The following is a 22,426-nucleotide window of genomic DNA, read 5'->3' as shown; positions in this document are numbered from 1 at the left end:
TGCATACATGCTCACTCGTCAATTACAAACCCTGCCAAGTGCAAATACCAGCTTATGGCAGTTATTCAAGTGTTGAAAAGAGAAGTGAGATAAAGATATACAAGCAGAACAGCTAAAATACTCCACTGAAAATGATATATCTTCAACTCAACAATTAATTACACTCGTGAGCATTTTTCCCAGAGAAATGAAGATCTATGTTCAAGCAAAACCTATACACAAATGTTTACAAAAGCTTTATTCACAACAGGAAAAAACTGGAAACATCCCTGATTTTATTTCTCTCAATTGTAAATGAGATATCTGCAATGCCCCTAGCAGCATCCACACCGTAGTCTTAATTGAAGTATTTGGGTAGATTCAGAGTCATCAGTGGATCCTTTTGGTTAGTTGCTTATGTCTACATATGAACTTGAAAATTCATTCTACATCTTGATTAGAACTTCATGCATTTTCCATGTTGTCTCTGCCATCTGAAGTGTCCTTATTTGCCTCAAGACAACGGTAAACTTCCACTCATCTTCTAACACCCAACTCAAACATTTCCTCCTTCAAGAATGTTTTCTTTCACATCATTTACGCTATCTATACCAATATAGTTATGTGTTCCCTTCATTTTATCACTAATACTTCTTAAATATGTTGCTAGTAAAATGCAAATTAACGTCGATTGAACATGTCTATTTATGTGTAAGTTATGCGTTCAGTAACTATATAATTTATCACCCAAATTGGAACACTTTTCAAAGTAAAATGTGATGCTATTAGTAATAATGACAAGCTAACTAATATAAATCCAGACAATAACTTAGGACCTAGGATGAAACTCACTACTAAATAATAATCCTGTGGAGCCTGAGGACCATATATTATACTTACTTATATATGAGGAGATTAGCAATTTCCTTTTCATGTAATCAATGTATATTAATATTCATGGCACCTGAATACACAAATGAATCCATAAATGACTCTGTGCATATGTACTCTGGCCAATGATCTCTGCTGACTCCTTTGGTACCAGTTATATCTCTCAATAATCTGTTTTATGACGCTGGGAATGGGGACTCTACACACCACATTTTTGTTCTGCAAAACTTGCTCCCTTTCAGGCTCTGCCGATGATGGACTTGAGAGAGACTGAGAGGCTGGAGGTGGAAGGCAGGCCTTGTTTCCTTTCTGCCTCCTGTCCCTTTAGCAACCTTGCTTCTTCACCCTAGCAGCAGCAGTTGCTTCCAATAGCAGCAGTTGATTCTAATTTGCAGCTTTATACAAAAGTTACAAAAACAGCATCAATGTTCCTCTTCAGAAATACCAACACCTTGATCTGGCACCTCATCTTTAGAAGTCTGGTTCTCTTTGAGTTCAGAGATCACGTAGCTGCTGGACTGAACCTACCTCCTCGGAGGTCAGAGGTTTAGTTGTGCTGGACCCTTTCTCCAAAATTTTAATGATCCAAACCACTTCCTTTCTCCCATCAACCCTAAGGGTGGCAGGTATTTCATGAGATTGTTACCTCCATGATACTTTAGTATTCTCTCTGTGCCTTTCCAATTATGTATTTGACACTGTCGAGCCTAATTAAGAATTATTTGCATTAGGTTATCTTGTTAAGAAACTGAACTGTGCAAGCACTTTCTACAGGAATAATATGGCTACGTACTCCACAGAATATGAATTTTTCTCCCTATGGGTTCATGTTCTTGCACCATACATTACTAATTAGCTACCAGCCACCAAAAGCATAAAATCAATAATCAGGCTTAAGTGGAAAATGTGATATTGGCATTGCTTATGACCACATTGTGCCTTCTTGTAGCTCCATATCTGAAAACTTCAATGGAAAATATTAATATCATCACTTCTCATTTTTCCTGACTGCAAAATCTCGTTTTTTTCACCTTCGTTGTTTTGGTAGCCTCTTTACAAACCACTCCCTGATCATTTATACCCTCTTTGAAGTCTTAATCATAAACAAACACATAATCCCAGAAAAGGAGCTCCCATTGGCAGAAGCTTAGCTTTATCTTCAATATCCATCTTCCTAATATTCAATATTTATTTTCTTTCTATTTTTGCTCATCATGCACAATATAACAATTGCAATGGTAATTTAATATAAAAAATATACAGAACTGTAAGGTATTAAGTGCACTCATCTTATGGTTAATTCCAAGAGACCTTCTTATTTTAATTGGTGTAGTGCATTATTTCATTCAGCTCTTTTGCTTATCAAAAAGAACTATCCATGTTCATATGACTCTTCACAATGACCATTTATATGGCTAAAATATATTCCACTAATTTGGCATGTAAATATTTATGAAGCCATACTTCAGCTTCTGGACAGTTAGTTTGGTTTCAGATTTTTGCCAACACCACACCATGCCACAATGAATATGCTTGCATACATATTTATAACTATTTTCCCTTTGGAATATGTCCCTAGTAAAAATATCTATTTTTGGAAACACTAATTCTGAGATAATGAAATCATGTGTCTGTTATAAAGCAAGACAGAAACTGCTACCCTGATGGTTCATCTCCAGGCTCATCCACGACAGAGGAAATCACAGCAGTCTTTTCCAATGTAGCCAAAAGATACTGAATCAAAATTGGTACTAAGAAATTGGGGACTATATTTTTCATGGAAAGCTTATTTGCTTGCACTGGGTTTTTTGGGTATTTGTTAAGTGGGAAAGAAAGGGACCAGTCATATTGGCTTTCAATAATCTAATAAGCTCTCTTTTTGACTCTCAATCTGCAAGTGAAATGAGGTTGATAAGATGAGAGAAAGTTGAAGATTCTTAAAAATACTTTAAGATTACAATTCAGACTTAGACTTTATAGTTCATTAAGACAGGGTGCATTATTAAGAGTGGTGTCGCCGACACTCATCTTCTGAATACATTAGTGGTTTGCTCTTCTCACTCCCTTTGAAGTTAAGTGTGGCTCTCCATCTTGCTTTTCACCCATGAAATATAAGCAGAAACGATAAGTTCGATAACTTAGGTCAGAACAGAAGAGGATAAGGATGTGCCCGGCACATGAAGAGAAATTAGGAGTAAAAACATGAAGGTTTAAGGAAGAGTAATTCAGAAGAAAGCAGTAGTTAACAGAATTAAGTCCTGACGAAGGAGCAAGGAAAGATCAGAACCAAAAGCTACACTCTTAGAAAATTAATAGAAAAGAGACCATTGGTAATCTATGGAAGAGAATTTTCAGTGGTGTGATGTGAATGAGAACTAGATTGGAGTGGATTAAAGAGTGAATAGAAGTTGCGAACACAGCCATAGACGATGGGGCTGCTTCTTCCAGAAGTTTGTCCATAAAGAAAAATTAATAAAAAAAGTGATAATTGGAAGGACTAGCAAAATCAATAGGGGATTTAGATTTTTTATTTTTTGTATTCAAAATAAAATGACTTCTGTATAAATGTTGATGGGACAACAGTATGTAGGTGATAATTTTCATATTTGCAAAGTTTTTCAGAACATCATACATCAGACATTCATACAAACAACTGGTAAAATTGGTAGGGAAAACGGAAGTCAAACACAGATACAGATGCAGGGAGCTGAATAAATGGTTTTGTTGTATGAGTAAATTTTGGGCTGAAGCTATAGAGTTTTAGGTCATGAATATGTAGATAGTAGTAGCAATAATGGAGGCAGATAATACTCCCAAATTAGTGTACAAAGTAACAAGAGAAGGGAAGGGAAAGGAAGAGAAAGAAAGAGAAGGAGAAATCAGGGAGCCTTCAGAAATACCCTAGAGATGGTTAAGGAACAGAATGCTTTTGTTTGTGAATGGATATATTTTTCATGTAACTTTTCAGTTGTCATTATCGACAGTCTATATATCTTTACCTATACCTATATCTATATCAATATGTGTCTTTTTATGTATCTAAATATCTATACTCTGGAACCTATAAATATAGGAAAATAGGAAAGCTTCTTTCTCTTTACACACCCACTTTTTGACAAATAAGATGCAAAATACATTTATACAATTTTGGAAATATATTTCTCATTGTGTGCTATTTTTCAAATTTATTTCAGTACTTTTCTTAAATATAGACTTTTCAGTATTCAAAATGTATGTTCACTAAGATTAATAAACAGAACAATATTTGAAAATTATATCTTTAACTGTTTTTTTTTGAGGAAGATTAGCCCTGAGCTAACTATTGCCAATCCTCCTCTTTTTGCTGAGGAAGACTGTCCCTGAGCTAACATCCACGCCCATCTTCTCTGCTTTATACGTGGGACACCTATCACAGCATGGCTTTTGCCAAGCAGTGCCACGTCCACACCCGGGATCCAAACTGGCAAACCCTGGGCCGCCAAGAAACAGAACATTCGAACTTAACCACTGCGCCACCGGGCCAGCCCCTATGCCTTTAACTTTTATGGGGAGCAGAAAACTAAATTTAGCCAATAATAATATGATATTGAGATATTTATTCTGCCAAAGTAGGCTAGAGAAATATAGCTCTTGATTTTTGTTAGGTATAAAATTGTTGCTTAATTGTGATACATTATGAGAATCAAAATAAATTTATGTGTGTTAGTTGTATTTTTTACTAATTTTATTAATAATTTTGAGCATTTTAAAATTAGAGCTTTGGATAATCAGGTTTTTTTTTTTTTTTAAGATTGGCACCTGAGCTAACAGCTGTTGCCAATCTTCTTTTTTTTTTTTCCCTTCTTTTTTTTTCTCCCTAAATCCCCCCAGTACATAGTTGTATATTTTAGTTGTGGGTCCTTCTAGTTGTGGCATGTGGTACACCACCTCAGCATGGCCTGATGAGTGGTGCCATGTCCGTGCTCAGAATCCAAACCCTGGGCCGCCAAAGCGGAGCGTGTGAACTTAACCACTGGGCCACGGGGCCAGCCCCTGTATAATCAGTTTTTTTCCATCAAAATTACTTGGAGTGGCTGTTATCCCTACCCCATGATATAACAAAACAAAATCCATGGGAATGAGGCAAAGGAATCCTCATATTTAACAAGCACTTCAGAAAATCACTGTTTTAGGCAGCTTCTCAAATGATCCCCACCTCCTTGTAGTTCAACCTTTGTCCAATCATTTTCCTTTGAATGTAGACTAGATCTAACGATTTCCTTCTAATAAACAGAATACTCCCATGCAATGGAATATCCTTCAAGATTAGGTTATAAATCACTGTGACTTCTTTCTTGTCCACATTCACTTTCTCTCAATTGTTCACTCCCACTTGCTCAAATTGATGAAGCCAGTTGCCATGTTGTAAGCTGTCTTATGGAGAGCCCCAAATTACAGGGAATTGAGGACAGCCTCTGGCAAATAACCAGCAAGGAACTGAAGCCCCCAGTCCAACAGCCTAGAAGGAACTGAATGCTGCCAACAACCACCAATTGAGCTTGAGTGGATCCTGGATCCCATTGATATCAAATATTGAGAGAATCCTGGATCACATCAATACCAAATATTGATATGACTGCATCCTGGATAACACTTTTTGCTTGCAGGCTTGTGAGAGAACCTGAGTCTGCCAACGCAGCTAAGCCACATGTAGATTTCTGCCCCACAAATATTATAAAATAATAAATATGTGCTGTTATAAAATTCTAATTTTTGGACATTTTGCAGCAATAGATAACTGCTAGGATAATACTGCACACTAAGACCTAGAACCATCATTAGAAAAAAAAATGCGATAAAATCAATGAGAAAGAAGGCAAAGATTTTCTGCTTGAAGCCCTTAAAATTAACTCTTACGTCTTGAATGTTCGAATATTATATATACACCAAAAAATATTCAGGAGAAACATACTCTGGGAATCACTTACCTGATACAACAAAGAGATTTCAAAATATAATATCCTAAATAAGACAGATTTTTTTTACTTTAACGTAACTTCTTAAAATAACCAAATTATCCAGAGCTGAAACTCAGGTCAGTATAAGTGGTAACAACAGGCCCCAGCTACACCTATCTTGTTCTTCTGCTATCACCTGGGGTGCTGACTTAATCCACATGGTTAAAACTGGATTACCACCATTACATCCACAGTTTTCACTGTTGGAAGCGGGGAGAGGATATAGAAAGTAAGGAGTGTTTTTTTTTTTTAAAGTCACAGCACTGAAATTGTATACATTTTTTCTGTTCACATCCTCCTAGCAAGAACTAAGTTACGTAGCACACTATACTTCAAAGGAAGCTGGGAAAACTAGTTTTTAGCAGGAAAGCCATCTGTCCAATAAAACTCTGAAAGCAAACATGCATTTTATTTTATTTTATTTTTATTTTTATTTTTTAAAAGATTTTATTTTTTTCCTTTTTCTCCCCAAAGCCCCCCAGTACATAGTTGTATATTCTTCCTTGTGGGTCCTTCTAGTTGTGGCATGTGGGACGCTGCCTCAGCGTGGTCTGATGAGCAGTGCCATGTCCGCGCCCAGGATTCGAACCAATGAAACACTGGGCCGCCTGCAGCGGAGCATCCGAACTTAATCGCTCAGCCACGGGGCCAGCCCCAACAAACATGGATTTTAGAGGGCATGAGCAATATCTGCTATAGAAATCAATTTGGCATTTTAAAAATGGATATTCTTAAAGAAATAATAACATAGCAAATTAGGCAAATGAAAAATACAGGCAAAAAACAAGGTATGATAGAAGTTGGCATTTTCAAAAGGTAGACAATGATACATTGTGGCTTCTATGCAGGGTTCTGGAGGGATCTGAATGAGCTGATCGAAAAACATGAATCCAGAAAGATGGCCTGGCGCCTTGGCAGAGGGTTTGAAAGTCCTACAAGGGAATTTTTTTTTCCAAAACAGAGTGGAAACATTTACTCATTTTGAGCAAGAGAGTAAAGGAATGAAGTTAAGAAGTATCTCAGGAAGCAGAGATTAGGGTAGGCTTGACGTGAAGGTAGTTTTAAGCCATGTAATGATTTGTAGTTCAATTTTAAGGCACGTTAGAAATAGAGGCATGGAAGTGAGAAAGAAGAGATGAGATTTTAAAGCATACACTTGAAATAGAATAGACTAAGATAGGGTAGAAAAGAACAATAGAACAAAACAGAGTAGACTAGAACACACACAACACATCGCATCATATTACGTCACATCAATTCACATACAAATTGATTACAAGTTGAATGTAGGGAATGAACCAGAGGGAAAATTTGACTATGATTCCAAAGTTCCCAGGTTAAAATTCTCTCTGCACAGCAGCTCTTCTGGGAAGAAGTAGTACAATATAAAAGATTGGGTTTTCTTTTTTAAAAGAGATAATGAGTTTTGCCCTGCATATGTAGAGTCTCAAGTACCTATGGGTCGATCTGATAGAAATTTGAGACTAAAATCATAAATTCTGTTTTAGTTTGCCCAGGTTTATTCCCTTGGCTTTATTTTAGAACACAATGCCTGTATTGTACTGAGTTGATTGATCTGGTAGTCTGTCACCAGGCCAGTATTTCCAGAACCTATTACCCAGTTAATGCCTTTTACTCGCTCTTTTTCTCTCCATCAGCATGTGTTGGGCAATGAAGCACAAAAATTGCATATGGTGCCTTAATTTTAATACACAAATATATACTGCTTTACTGTTGGATTCATTGTCTTTCTTTTCCTGAAAGCTTATTTGATTGAAATTTTTGGCTCTAATTGAGAAGACTGAAGTAAAACAGTTTTCACCACGAATAATGATTTTCCATTACTTGCTCTTCTTAAAGAATATGAACTATATACCTAACCAGACAGAAATCAAATTTCTTTGGGAGATTCTGAACAATATTGTTAGGATTTATTTCTTTTAAATAATAACTTTAAATGCTGGTAAAGAGAAAAAAAGAAAACCAAAAGAAAAGAGTATATTGCAATAATAATGAGTTTTCTAAGAAATTACTTCAAATTCAAGACTTCTTCATTTATTCTATCAATGAACTAATATACTGCCCTGTTAGACAAGGTCTTTAAACCAATTATCTAAGGTTAATTGTATAAATTAGCATACTAATACGATAGCAACAGCACTAAGCAGGTGAATAATGAATATTATCTAACTGAATGCATTTAATTCGTCTCTGTTCATCTACTAATAAAAGCAATAACCTTTTAAACATTAAATGAAATAACCATTATTTACAAGTATTTAGTTTTTTAGAGAATGAGAGAAATATAGATGAATCATACTATTTGCTTTTTGTTTCCAATTTTGCCTGCTTTAATGATGTTCTCATAGATCACAATACTTGAATATATCTCAAAAATAAAATCACTATGCAGTGATTAAACAGAGATGCAGAATGTAGGTCTAAAGGATAGCAAACAATATTTAGAATTCTGTTTATATATTCTGTTCTTAACAAAGGCTTGCTCGAGTTTTGCAAACCCAAAACAACCGTATTGTAATCTGTCAAACACTGTAAGAGGACATTCAAGATATTTCCCAGTTGGTCTCCAAAATCGTCTCCATTCTATATCCTTTGTGGTCCAGCCACAGGTACTTCTCATTGCTTGAAAATGCCACATTCTCTCATGACTATGAATTTGCTGATTTTCTCACCCCATCCTGCATTGCCATATCTCTCCTTTCTCTATTTTGAGTTCTTATCTCCTCCTCCTTTTCCATGCCATCTTTCTACTAACTCTTCTTCATTTTTTTTCTTTTCCCTTTCATCCTTCTCCTCCTCCTTATCTTACCAGAGTTATTATCTCTTTGGATACCCAATTCATTTCCTAACAGACCACCTCATTATAAATAATTCTACACCTCTCTGTGCAAATCTGATATTTTTATTTTTCTTAAGCTATCAATCACTGTCTCCCTTGGGCCATGATTTCTTGTATAGACGTGTGCTTCTTGCCCAAGAAATGAAGATTTGAAAGAGATTGGATGTGTTTCTTTCACATTTTTCTTCCTTAGTAAATACCTCTGAAACTTTCCCACATTTAGTCTTTAATAAATACCTGCTCAAATACATTGAATATGCATGGTAGTTACTGGTAGGGTGAATTAAAAATTAGTACTCTTTTAATAAAATAAATAAAGTTGAACCTTTCAATTTATAAAGAAAAGGGACTAAACAGGAAAATGGTAATCTAGCTAAACTTACGTTTCTGCAATGGACTCTAGTTAACACTAATAGCTAGGGGGATTGAGGTGAATCAAATTCTTTGCTCTGACAAAGTGAGTTCAGAAGAACCCCAAGGGGAGAAAAAAAAATGTTACTATTTGGATCAAAAAGAAACAGTGCAATTATTGGTGGAGATGGGAGGACCAAAAAAAAGAACAGTGGAGGGGAAGATCACAGTAGAAGATTACAAGTGAGAGGCAGAATGATTGTGTTGATAAAGGAAATCATAATGGCTACAGGTAAAAGGGTAACATGAAATGACAGCACAAGCAACAGAAAGCAAATTAAAAAGCACAAAACGAATGATACATTGTTTTTAGTGCAATATAAATTAATAGAAACTGAAATGAGGCAAAATTACAAATGTCCAATAATTTATTTTTGTTCTTTTATTCTATAATAAAGACTGCCTAATATAAGAGCAATAAGAGCATAAATGGGAAGAAATAACATTCACAATTATACGACGTTTTAAATTTTTAATCTTGGTTGAAACATTAGAAATTGTGTGAATAGAAGATTACCAGCCTCCTATTATCATTTGACACATCACCATTCACTTAATGTATTGTATTTCCTTGCCCTGACTCTGATTTCCAACTCACTCCACCCAAAATACTCTTCTGCTGTACATCTTGGAAGTGTTACCCCATAAGCAGCAAACTCTATTTTATCCTAAAACTTTTTTGAAACAATATGAGCACTTCAACGTCATAAGAGGTGACAAATAGAAATGGCAAGCAATAGGATATATTGGAGCATATGAGGAAGCCATTTGGTGTAAACCTAATTCGGCCTGACCTTGTTTATCCAAAAGTGCCTGACTGAGGCCATTGAGCATGCATTGTATATCTGCTTTAGACATTCCTTATGGCAAGAACAAAGGCCCTGGAGATAAAGGTGCAACTTCCCTCCCGCTCCCAACGTTGGCATTTCCTTAAGAATTAAGCATCTTTCCTTAGGCTAGGAATTTATTGCTGCGCTCACCTGTGACCACCCAGCTTGAGACAACAGACTTGCTTCCTGCTGCGCACTCCAACATAGCCGACCCACTACCTGCTGTGTCCATCAAACGCTGTGCCGACAGGGCGATCTTGTGACTACTGAAAGAGGGACATTTCAATCATAGTAAAGCATCCTCTTTGCAGGTATATAACCACTCTGTATACCTCACTTCTCCGGTGCCCTTTCTTCCTTCGGGAAGAAAGGCCCTGGGCCATCGTCCTCAGATTTTAGCTCAGAATAAACTCTCCCAAATTTTCATTTATAGATTGGTTATGGATTATTTTCGTCGACAGAGGAAACAAGGTGTTCTCTGAACCCACCATCTCCATGTTTTCCTGTTAAATGGCAACATTTATTATCCAATACTTTATATATTTCAGAGTTAAACAGAGGTGCCCTTGCACCCCATTGCTTTTATAATTTATTTTCCACCCTTTTGTTGAAAATAATTTTGGTTTCTTTGATGTCCATGCCCATCCCTTTGATGCTCATTTGGCTATACCAAACTTCCCTCTCCTAACAATTATTTGTCAATATCTTCATTACTCTCATTTATCAAAACCTTCACATCTGACTTTTACTTTTCAATTCAACTTTTCACTTCTCAATTCAAGCTATGTTTTTATCCTGGATGCATTCAATGGCCTTGTGGATGACTATCCAATATTCTGCTTATTGGATTATTTATCTCCTTAGTCTGAAGGATCTTTTCCAGGTAGAAGATATGCTTTGATCTTTTAATAGACATTGCTGGAATCCTAAACAATGACTTCCCTTTGATGTCTTCAGTTAAATGGATCACAAGATCATACCTAACAGCAATGAAACCATAAGAAAGGAGTAATTTTAATTGGGAACATCATCATGCTGAAAAAACTGAGAATCTTGTTGTGTAGAAGAAGAGAACAGATACTGAATAAGTAAGTAACCAGCAGAGTTTGCACCATCATCTACTTTCACATCTCAAAGAGTGTAGGTTACTGACATTCTTTCTCTCTTAGATATACCTCAGCTATCCAACTGAGTCTTCTCTTTGTCTTTTAAATATTCTCACATTTGTCCCATTTGTATAAGATAAATCCCACACTCAAGCACTTATGCTTCTGAAGCTACATTTCTTGCCTCCATTTGCTTTCAAACATTCCTGACTCTGTGTCTCTGTTTCTTTGGCTCTCATTTATTCACAAGCCTAATTCAATTAGGTTTTACACCCACAGTAATGCAGCAGCTCTCACTGAATTTATTAGTGATATCTATGTCACAAAGTTACACATGACATTTCATTAATCCTCTTTCTTGAACCACTTTTACCTCTTGACACAAGTGACCACTATGTGCTTGAAATAACCTCTTCCCTCAGCTTCCTTAACAAAACAATTCTCCGAGTTTTCAACCCACCTCTCTGGCTTCTGTTTCTCTTTTTTAGAAGCTGTTACTCTTCTACACAACCCTTACATTTTGTTTTTCTTCAAGATCACACTTTATTATATTTCCAGTTATATTATCTTCCTCGGCCAATTAGTACATTCACTTTTCATTCCACAAATATGTACTTTACTACCTATTCTATGCCAAACGCTCTTTCAGGTGCCAAAGATTAAACAAAGCCTGCAAATTCTATGACCTCATGAAGTTACATTGTAGTGCGAGAAAAGGCTAATACACACAAAAATTAAATGAAATATATATTATATTACAAAGTAACAAGGACCAAGGAACACATAGAAAGCAGGGATGTGGAATAGGCTCACTGTCAGAACGGAAGGACAAAATTTTTAGATAGAGTAAAGAAAACGCCTCACAGAAAAGGTGATATTTGAGAAATTTGAAGGAGATAAAAGAATTAAGTTATGTGAATATCTAGGAGGAGATCATTCTGAAGAGAGAAACCACGAGGACATATTAAAGGAACAATATATAGAGCTTCAATTATGTTCCACAGAGAGGTATTAATTTCTTGAATGAATAAATCTCCATGATTACTATTCTTCATTAGAAGAGACATATATCAAATATTACATAATTGGTGAAATATATTTTATTTAGATTATTTACATTCCTTCATTTCTAACAATTTTTCTCCTTTCATACTATAAGTTAAATCTAAGATATAATGAATAAATGTATTAATATAAAATATAAATATATATTAAAGTATAAATATAAATATGGAATAAATATAAAATATATTAACACATAATTAATGGTTCAGTTTATTAGCACTCTTCTAGATCCTGAGATTAAAAGGACAAAACTATCTAGGAAGATCATAGCTGCTTATAAGGCGGTTTTTTTTTTAGGAAGATTAGCTCTGAGCTAACATCTGCCACCAATCCTCCTCCTTTTGCTGAGGAAGACTGGCCCTGAGCTAACATCTGTGCCCATCTTCCTCTATTTTATGTGGGACACCTGCCACAGCATGGCTTGACAAGTGGTGCATGTGTCCGCACCCAGGGTCCGAACCGGCAAACCCCAGGCCCCCAATGTGGAACATGCACATTCAACCACTGTGCCACCAGGCTGGCCCCTAGGGTGGGTTTTACATAATACATCAAGTCATGCAAATATGCTCTAAAAAATTAGAAATGTCACTTTGAATTCTTATTGTGGTCTACCCACTCTGTTCTCTCTGCTCTCTCTCTTTACTCTCTTGTAAGTATGTTTTGGTGACCATGAAAATAACCCTAGCTTTTAAACCAAAACACTTCAGAAGATATTTCTGTAAGAATGAGGTTGTTGGTTTCTCAGATGCTCTGCTCTTAAGTAATTTTAATCTCAACTTTCTATGCTGTTGATGATTTCAGCCAATGCTGAGGCTGCAGCATGATGAACCAGACATATCTTGCTCCCTGAAGTTCAAGCAATAGCTTAGTTTCTCACTCCTCCCAACTTGCTAAATTCCAGAGGATCAGTTGTGACCTGGTTAGTCAGTCAATGGCCTGGGTTATTTTTGTGGGAAGTGTCTGCTTCTATAAAGGCTGTAAAACTGAACAAAGCAATGAGACCCACCAGCTGGAAATCAGTCTGGCCTTGCCCTTCTATTGGCACATCCTCCACGTCTGATCATTGCTCCAAATGACAGGATAGTGGTAAGAGAACAGATTTACCAGAGACTGAAGATCCACTGAGACCAAGGCTGAGATCCTCATCTGACATGTAATTTTGTTTTTTCAGCTTAAAGTAAAATATATCCACTTTTTTAAATGTAAGGTTTTGGTGATTTTGCCTATAGTTTTCAGGAAAAACAGAAGAGATGGTGGTAATGGATTAAATATATAAAACCATAGAAGCTTGATAGGACTTACGGGAGTTATAAATGTATTTATTTATACACTAAATAAAGACCACTTACAGGTGTCAAAAAGAATACTGAGAAAGGTATGTAGGAATGCTGCCCCCTCACAGTTACTTTCCAGGCTGAGAAGGCCACCAGATCTGTACCGTAGTTCATCTCGTCTCCTGCCCTGCGCATTCACGTTTTTTTTAACCACAGCCTTACATTGGGATCAGGAAATAATTCTTGCCCCCATTAAAGGATTTTAAAATGCTTTTAAACTCTTATGTTTCAACACTCAGGTGAAGTTATTTCTATTTCTGTTAGTTCTGACCTTCTGGTACATCTTCCTGAATGCCATGCTCACTTTCCTAGAATATTCCCTCTTATGTGCCATAAGAGACTTGGATATATTGATTTTTACAAGGGTTTTGTTGCTTGTACTCACTGATCCTAGTAACACATGGTCCCACTTCTCTCAATTCTTCTCCATATGACATAGTTTTAATTCCCCTTTCCATAATTCTCATGCCAATCTCTTCTACTTTGCCTTCTTCTATTAATTATCCTGCATGATAGATGCTACTATTTAGTAACTACCAAAATGCTAGAAACATCTTGAAACAAGAAACATGACACATTGTAGACTGTAAGAAATACTGGTTTTTTGAAAATTACCACTATTTGGCTAACAACTAAGTTGCAAAAATAATGGGTTTGGAATCTGAAATTCAAATTAGATCTTTCTCGTTCCAAAGTCAATTACGTTTCCACAATATCTCTGACCTTGTGCTTTTTATCCTCTATTTTCACTTCCCTTTACTCAACTAGTTTCCTGAAGGTGACATAACAAATTTATCATAAACTTGGGAACTTAAAATAACAGAAATTTATTCTCTCACAATTTGGGAAGCCAGAAGTCTGAAATCAGTATCACTGGGCCAAAACAAAGGGTTGACAGGGCCACACGCCCTCCAGAAGCCCTACAGGAGAATCCATTCTTTGCCTCTTTCAGATGTTGGTGGCTGCCAACATTCTTTGGTTTGTCATTACGCAACTCCAATCTCTGCTTCTGTGATCACGTGGCTGTATTCTCTTCTGCTTGTGTCAAATCTCCCTTTGCCTCCCTTTTATAATAATGCATCTAAAAACATTTAGTTCTCACCTTGTCATGCAGGATAATTTCTCCATTTCAAGATTTTTAACTTAATCTCATCTGTAAAGTCCTTTGTCCGATACGGTAACATCTGCAGATTCCAGGATTTAGGTCGTGGGTATCTTTTGGGGGGAAAGCATTATTTAGCCTACCACACCCTCTATCCTTCTCCACTCTGCTCATTTCCCAGGTTCTGGTGACCGTGCCTTCTCCTCATTCCTTCTGCTCTGCAGGGAACTACAGCTCCTTCTTATTAAGCTTGTGGTTTAGCACTATTCCCGGCACTTTCACTCACCTATAGCTTTGTAAATAGCCCCTTTATTGAATTCTTGAATTATCCTAATTTGTGTCTGTCATCTATGTCCTGTATGGATCTTTAAAATATCTAAGGCATAAAATATAATTTGGGACATCAGCAAGATAGGGAGTAGGAAGTCCTGAAATCTCCTTCCCCCGATGGACACGCTGATTTAGTGATAACACATAAAATAGTTTCCTTTGTGAGACATCTAGAAACTAATTGGGAGGCTCCTGCATGCTGAGTGAGCACATAACCAGACACATCAAAGCTGGTAGGAATATTTGAGACAATCTTTCTCCATAAGCCCTACCCCTGGCGTAGCACCATACTATTGGAAGGAAATTCTTAGCTCCCAGATTCTTCTTGGGGAACAAAGGAAAAGAGAAAACCATAGGTCCAAAGTTTTGATTTTGTTGGGGGCTTCCTGAAGCACTGACTTTAGTCTCACTTGTCTCAGAAATCTGAGACAAGAGTATTCTGATTCCTTGGGGGCCACTGAGAACAAAGACTACTGTTTGAACTAGCAAACTAATACAAGACACAACCCCATCACCCAGCTCAGCACAAAGCAAGCAGGCAAAAACCCCCACAGGTCCCAGCTTCTCCCAGGGAGGGAAAAAAATTGGACCAACACATGCAATGCTCTTATTTTTCTGGCAATTTTATAAAGCACTGGATTTTGTTTCAACAGTCTCAGCACTGATGGGAATCCAGCATACTCTAGATGCTTAGGGGCCACTGAGAACATGATGGCAGTTTCCACTCACTTGAACGTTTGAAAGGCTGCCTAGAATCTCTGACTGGGCTGATGTGTGTGGGTATTAACTTACACAAGACTAGTGCATGAAGACTGAGAAAGGGGGCTGTATTGTCTAATGCGCAGACACAAACACAAAAAATCAAGGAAATTTTTTTAAAAAGGAAGTATGTTCTAAACGAAAAAACACAATAAATCTCTAGAAATTGACTGTAATGAAATGGAGATATAAGATTTACCTGAAAGAAAATTCAAAATAGCCATCATAATGGTACCCAAAAAGGTCAAGAGAACAATGTATGAACAAACTGAGAATTTTAACAGAGATAGAAAATAATAAATAGTATCAAACAGATATCATAAAGTTGAAGAATATAATAAGTGAAATGAAAAATCACTAAAGGAGTTGAACAGAAGACTAGATCAAGTACAAAAAAGGATCAGTGAACTCAAAGACAAATTATTAGAAATTAGTAAGAGGAGCAAAATGAAAAAGAATAAAAAAGAATGAAGAAAGCTAAAGCAACTTATGGGACACCATAAAAGGACCAATAGAGAAAGATGTAGCAGGCTATTCAAAGAGATAATGGCCCCAAATTTCCCAAATCTGGGTAAGGAAATAGACATCTAGGTTTGGGAAGACCAATGGCTACCAATAAGTGGAACTCAAAGAGGGCCACACCAAGACACATTATAATAAAATGACCATCAAAGACAAAGAAGAATTATGAAAGCAAGAAGAAAAGTGAAATGTCACATACCAGGGAACCTCCTCAAGACTATCGGAGGGATTCTCACCAGAAACACTGTAGTCTGGGGAGGGATGGAAAGGCTAATGTATTCAAAGGGCTGAAAGAAAAATACTGCCAGTGAAGAACACGATACCCAGGAAAACTGGACTTCTAAAATGAAGATACAAAGACTTTCCCAGACAAGCAAAAGCTGAGAGAGTTCATCACTATTACACTTGACTTATAAGAAATGCTAAAGGGAATTCTAAATTGAAAAAAAAAACCCTGAAAAACAGCATACAAAAGCATATAAAAGTATAAAATTGTCTAGTAAAAGTAAATATATATCAAATACAGAATACTGTAATACTTTATTGGTGGTAGATAAATCACTTTTAATTTTAGTATAAAAATTAAAATACTATAAGTACTATAATATATTATAAAAATAACTATAACTATAAAAATATGTTAATGGATATATGATATAAATCAATGTGAATTGTGTCATCAACAACATAAATTGGAAGAAAGAAGGAAAAGTATAGAGTTTTTCTATGTTATTGAAGTTAAGCAGTTATCAGCTTAAAACACTGTTATAACTATAAGCTGATTTATGTAAACCCCATTATAACCACAAAGAGAATACCTATAGAAGTTACACAAAAGAAAAAGAGAAAGAAATCAAAGCATATCAATACAAAGAAAAAAATCAGTGAACACAAGGAAAATAGCAGGAGAGAAAAAGAGGGACAAAAAACCATAAGGTGGGCCAGTCCAGTGGTGTAGTGGTTAAGTTTGTGCACTCCGCTTTGGCGAGCCAGTGTTCCTGGGTTTGGATGCCCAGCGCACACCTACACACTGCTCATCAAGCCATACTGTGGCAGCGTCCCACATACAAAATAGATGAAGATTGTTACAGATGTTAGCTCAGCAACAATTTTCTTCAAGCAAAAAGAAGATTGGCAACAGATGTTAGCTCGGGCCAATCTTCCTCACCAAAAACAAAACAAAACAAAAATGATAAGGCAAAGAGAAAATGATTAACAAAACGGCAATAGCAAGGAATTCCCTGTCAGTAATTACTTTAAATGTAAATGGATTAAACACCCCAAACCAAAGACATAGAATACCTGAAAGGCTTAAAAAAAGAACAAAAAAAACCCAAGATCCAACTATATGCAGTTTAAGGAGACTCACTTTAGATATGAAAATACATATGGACTGAAATTGAAGGGATGGAAAAAGATATCCATGCAAATGGGAATCGAAAGAAAACAGGGCTGGTATTACTTATATCAGACAAAATAGACTTTGAGTCCAACACTGTCACAAGAGACAAAGAAGGACATTATATAATGATAAAGGGTCAATTCACCATGAAGATATAACAATTAAAAATATATTTGCACCCAACATCAGAACATCTAAATATTCAAAACATTTTGACAGAACTGAAGGGAGAAAGAGACAATACAATAATAATAAGAGACTTCAATATCTTTCAGTAATGGATATAACATCTAGACAAAAAGGTCATTAAGGCAATAGCAGGCCTCAACAGCACAATAGACAAATGGACCTAACCAGCATATACAGAACATCTGCCCAACAGCAGTAGAATATGCATTCTTCACATGCACACATCAAACTTTCTCCAGGGTAGATCACATGCTAGTTCACAAAATAAACCTTTAAAAATTTAAGAAGATTGAAATCATCACAAGTATCTTTTCTGACCACAAGGGTATGAAACTAGAAGTAAACTGCAAGAGGAAAACTGGTAAACTCACAAATATATGGATATTAAATAACTCACTCTTGAGCAACCAATGGGTGGAAGAAAAAAATCAAAAGAGAAATTAGAAAATATCTTGAGACAAACTAAAAAGAAAACACAACATACTAAAACTTAGAATATGTAACATATGTAATTCTAAGGAGGAATTGCATAGTGACAAATGCCTACATTAAAAAAAAAGATCTCACATAAATAACCTAATTTTACACCTCCAGGAAAAACAACAAACTAGAACAAAAAGAACAAATTAAGTCCAAAGTTACAAAAATGAAGGAAATAATAAAGATTAGATCTGAAATAAATCAAATAGAACTAGAATGACAATAGAAAAGATCAATGAAAGTAAGAGTTTTTTGAGAAGATAAAATTGACAAAACTTTAGCTAGATCAACCAAGAAAAAACGTCAGAGTCCTCACTTGATCAGCACATAGACTAAAACTGGAATGATAAAGAAAAGTTTAGTATAGCCGCTGCACAAGGATGACACACAAATTCATGAAGTATTACATATTAAAGAGAAGAAGAAAAAAGAAAGAAGACGCCAATAAACAAAATCAGGAATGAAAGATTTTACAATTGCCGCCACAGACATTAAAAAATCATGAGGCAACTATGAAAATTTACACCAACAAACTATATAAGTTAGAAGAAATGGATAGTCTGAATCATGAATAGAAAATCTTAACAGATCAATAAGAAATAAGGAGACTGAATCAGTAATCATGACCTCCCAACAATGAAAAGCTCAGGACTGGAAGGTTTCATTTGTGACTTCCAGTAATTATTTTAAAAAGAATTAAGACCAATCCTTATTAAACTCTTCCAAACAAATTGAAGAAGAAGGAACACTTTCAAACTCATTCTATGAGGCCAGCATTACCCACTACCAAAGCCACAAAAGAGACTACTAGAAAAGAGAACTAGATGCCAAGTCGATAAAGATGCAAAAATACACAAGAAAATAACTAGCAAACTGAATTCAGCAGAATTTTAAAAAGATCATATAGCATGATCTAATGGGATTTATTCCTGAGAGGTAAAGATGGTTCAATGTAATGAACCTGACAGATCAATGTAAGTCCCTGACAGATAAAGATGCAAAAATACACAAGAAAATAACTAGCAAACTGAATTCAGCAGAATTTTAAGAAGATCATATAGCATGATCTAATGGGATTTATACCTGAGAGGTAAAGATGGTTCAGAAATCAATTAAAGTGGTACACCACATTAACAGGAAGAAGGATAAATAGCATAAGATCATCTCAATAGATGCATAAAAAGTATTTTACAAAATTCAACATCTTTTCATAATAAATACTCTCAAGAAACTTGTTATAGAAGGAGTTTACTTCAACATGATAAAAGCCCAGAGCTAACATCATACTCAATGGTGAAAAACTGAAAGTCTTTCCCTCCAAAATCAGGAACAAGGCAAGAATGCCCACTCTCAGCAATTTCATTTGACACAGTACTAGAATTCTTAGTCAAAGAGATTTGGCAATAAAAAGCGTCCAACTTCGAAAGGAAAAAGTAAAGTTACCTCTCTTTGCCAATGACATGGTATAGAAAACCCTAAAGACACTACAAAAAATACTCTTAGGATTGACAAAGTGCCTTAGAGTGAAAATACCAGCCTTGGAGCTAAGAATAATCATGTGGAAATCTATCCACACATCACAGCACCTCAGTTATACTTCATTACAGTGTTATCAGGTTCCATATGTTAATTTAAACCCAAAGTTATTCGTAAGTGTGCCACACACAAAATGACAGCAGAAACAAGTGACCCATAAAATATTGTTGAAGAGTATGTTAGATGGACCACGGAAATTTATTGTTCTCTCCTAATAGAGGATATTTTACATGTTCTAAAGTGAATCAAAATACCAAAAAATATCAAAATATTACTCTAGAGTTAGTTTTCAAATAATTGGGAATGGGAGCCTATTTCTAAAACTCAGAAGATAATATTACAATTTTCTGTAAACTAAATTATATATAATTTGTAATCAAAATGTGTGTCTTACCCAAAGCTACCTCACTGTAACGTTTTAAGAACATGTTATGATTATATGTAATAACTATCATGGAAGAATCATCAGAGATTATCTGTATATATGAATTACAAAACAGCTACTTGTTTATTAAACACAATTCTTCTGATAATTCATGTTTGATATCCATAAATATAGGCACTATAGAGCTCTATAAATTGACCCAAAGTTTGTTCTGGCCCAATATTCAGAAAACCGAAAAAGAATGAAAGCAAGCTAAATCAGAAATTTCTGAGTAAAGAATAATTTAACTAATATTTAATTTAATATCCTTTAATTAGAGCTGATTGGCTCTATTTCATTTTTTTCCAGAAAATGCTTACAAAGATATTTTTCAGACTGTGTTCCGATTTGTGCTGAATTTGCTGTTAATCCCAAATAGCACTGTTATCTTTGAGATCTCTCTCCCTGGTTAAATAATAAGTGAGCTGCTGTCCGTTAATCTAAGTAGAATGTAACTTTGAAGTTTCCATCTTGGGGAAAAGATTTACCCAATAATGTAGATTTGAGTAGACGGTTATGCATTTTCAATTGAAAAGTGAATAATCATTACATTCACATTTCTGATGTCAGGGCGAATAAATTGGCACTGTTGACCTTCAAGGTGTGAACAGAAAAGATTCTTCAGATAGTAAAATGGAAAAAAAAAAAAAACCCCTAGCTACGGGTGCCTCAACTTTATTGTGAGGAAATCGTAATAATAGAATGGAACATATACAATATACATGATTATTGATTTTGAAAGTATCCCCTTTAGAACAGCCTGTGGGGTGATTTTCTAATCCAATTAAAAAATGGAAATGTAACTGGAAAATGTACTAACAAAATTAGCCTCTCTTAACAGAAATATATGAAATATATGAACAGAAATATATGAACAGAAACAAATATATTGACTGTTCCTGAGGCTATTTTATATGTGACTTACTGATCAATGAAATATTTCTTGGAAACAAGACAATTTTAGAAACAGAGGGCAGAAAGGAAACCTGGAGGTTGTCTTGTCTACCTGAACTCCCTAGAAGCCGAGCCTTATGTCAAGCAGAAAGGAAGTATTCCGAGTGAAGAAACCTGGCTTTGCCTTATTAAACTGTTACTGCTCATGTGGACAAATGTCTGCGCAAAAGTCAATGACAAACGTGCAACCATTTATCTGGAACGTATGCTCTTCCACACCTAATAGTTTAATTACTTTTAAATACATTTCTTAATTTTATGGGTCATTTTAGCCTGTAAACATATATTGTAAAGGGCTTAACTTGTCTTTTAAGGTAAAGCCAAAATTTGTAAGCTACAGGGTTAATATTTGAACTTAACATCTCGGTCAACGTTAGCAACTAAATTATAAATAGGTAATTGCACCCAATCATCTTCCCAAATGAGAAAGCTGTGACTCAGCTGTATTAGCCAAATCATTCTCACAACTCTTTCTGTTTCCTATTAACTCCAACTCAACTTCCAGGATTATATAAAAATCTCCTTCCCTGACATGTGATTTCTGTGCTAGACTTGCTCAAGGTCAGCATTTCCTCATTACTTTATCCTATTTGTAGGCCCACCAACCTGTATCTCATATCAGATTATTACACATCTATTAATTGCACTCTGAGAACTCTAGGTGTTTCTACATAGTCGTATGTTGCCCTGGGCATAATAGAGTCTAATTATTATTTGAGATCCTTTCTAATGATATTTTTGTATGATTTTTTGGGACATGTATACATATTAAAATAAATTTTATAATAAAAGTAATATGGGTTAAATTATAACATTCAAATGGATCAGAAGGCTATAGAGTGAAAATAGACCCCTCCCAGCATCCAAGCTTCTTCCTCAGTCTCCAGAAATAATCACTATTAACTGTATCTAATATGTTTTACTAAAAATGGTCTACATATACATAGGTGTAAGTGTGGTTGTACTATCATGAAACTTTCTTTTTCACTTAACAATATATATTGGAAAGCTTTTCCTCTGTTAGGACATATTACTTGATCTCATATTTGAATAGTTAAAAATAATTCTATCATATAGATGTGAGATTTCATTTGAAGCTGTATCCTACTGGTAGACATTGATGTTTTAGTTTGTATACAATGGCAAGCAATTCTGCATAGCACTCCTTCATACTGATTCTGCCTTCTACAACCTTGTGATTATACAAGATATCTTCCTACAAATGGAACTGTTTAATCAGAAGTAATGTGAATTT

At 35.5% G+C, this 22,426-nt stretch overlaps 1 long non-coding RNA gene and 1 other non-coding gene across 2 annotated transcripts in view; one reads left to right on the top strand and one right to left on the bottom strand.

Moving 5' to 3' along the window:
- LOC139078545 (uncharacterized) overlaps positions 1-22,426 on the bottom strand; it is a 125,851-nt gene that overhangs the window by 10,828 nt on the left and 92,597 nt on the right. The gene's annotated exons all lie outside the window — the stretch shown is intronic.
- LOC139078802 (U6 spliceosomal RNA) lies at positions 18,566-18,672 on the top strand. Its single transcript, XR_011531916.1, has one exon. It is a non-coding gene; the product is annotated as a U6 spliceosomal RNA (small nuclear RNA).

The sequence above is a fragment of the Equus przewalskii genome, chromosome 22, assembly GCF_037783145.1.
Source record: "Equus przewalskii isolate Varuska chromosome 22, EquPr2, whole genome shotgun sequence".
NCBI classification, from domain to species: Eukaryota; Metazoa; Chordata; class Mammalia; order Perissodactyla; family Equidae; genus Equus; species Equus przewalskii.
Note: the sequence above shows the minus strand (reverse complement) of the source record. Positions and strands in the feature narration are given on the sequence as shown.